The sequence below is a fragment of the Austrofundulus limnaeus genome, unplaced genomic scaffold, assembly GCF_001266775.1.
Source record: "Austrofundulus limnaeus strain Quisiro unplaced genomic scaffold, Austrofundulus_limnaeus-1.0 Scaffold489, whole genome shotgun sequence".
Taxonomy (NCBI): domain Eukaryota; kingdom Metazoa; phylum Chordata; class Actinopteri; order Cyprinodontiformes; family Rivulidae; genus Austrofundulus; species Austrofundulus limnaeus.
Genome location: NW_013952891.1, coordinates 193,380 through 194,814, shown reverse-complemented (window position 1 = coordinate 194,814; position 1,435 = coordinate 193,380).

Sequence of the window (1,435 nt, the reverse complement as noted above, 5' to 3'; positions counted from 1 at the left end):
TGAAATATCGCGATATTTCAGTGTGTCGATATTTTCTTACACCCCTACTACGTTGTTGAGGCTTTATCAACCTCATCAGTAGACGCCTACGAATTGGGACARCCTACGAGGCAGGGCAATGACGTAAGCGGCCGACAAATGCGCCCCTCGTCGGCTGCAACCCATGAAGTGAGACACAGCTGATAATATCATTAAGAGTGACCACAAATAAGGACGCTTACCACAGTCAAACAAATTTGACTTGGTTAGTTTTATAGACACCAACATTTAATCTACTGCTTGAGCTTTGATTAAAGTTTTGAGGTTAACTGCAAAAAGTCCCATGAACCACTGCACAGGTTTGATGAAACTTTCAGGAAACAACTGGATGAACTGACTGAGTCAACCCAATTCAAGAAGGCAGCTACAGCCAACTAGCATTAGCCTACACAAAAATTGTTGCAACCCAGCCAGTTTTCTAGATATTAAACTAAAATTTGATGTGATATTAGGTGAAAGTCATTCACAACACCCTCAGAGTACGAGACTGCACACAGTGGTATGTAATTTAAAGGTTTGACTAAAACTGGTTAGGCACATTGCTCTTCCTGAATCTGAGGTTCGACAGTAGATCGAAGTAAACTTACCCTGGAAGGGAAAGAAGTGTGATCCCACAGCCAGAAAACACTCTGCGCTTCGTTTTTATTTTTTAATGGAAACCACAACCCCGGTCTGCAGCATAGAGTTGCCAACTCAAGCCCTCCAAAATATGGGACAGCTATGCTGGGGGCGGGGCTTAATGTGTCAATTATGACATCACACAATATTTCTTATTTCCCAACAGTTGATCTACATCCACCTAAACAAGCTTTATTTTTGTTTCTGTTATTTCCATGTAACATGTTGAATTAAAAAGAAGAATTTAATCACACAATGTTTTTATATTTAATTTTTTTTAACTTTCAACTTTTCAGCTGCTGATGGCCTCAGTAAACAGAAAGATAAAGAAATGTAAATGTTAACATGTACGCTGGTGTAATTCAATCTTTCTAAGCATTTACCACTTCAGAGAATAACTGTTCAAAAACAAATTTATTTCAGGGCTATACTACAATTGTATAAACATTTTTTGGCAATTTCTATGGATCTTATGTTTTCAGAGGTTAGATCAAATGTGCCCTTAAATAGTTTGATAATTTATTTTTGGTAGCTTTAGATTTATTTTTCTCATTTCTGTTGCTTAGACTGCTGGAGGACAAGCTGTCCACATTTTCTCACTCTGCTATTATCTTTAGCCTCTCTTCTCTACATGTATGTTATAATTACTTCTATAAATGACATGTTTTCTTTGTCTCTCTTCCAGAGGGAAAAAAACACCTGGACCAGTTCTTCTGTGTTTACCTGTGTCTCTTTCCTGTCCCTCAACCAGTCGGTCGAGGCAGATGGTCTCCTGTCC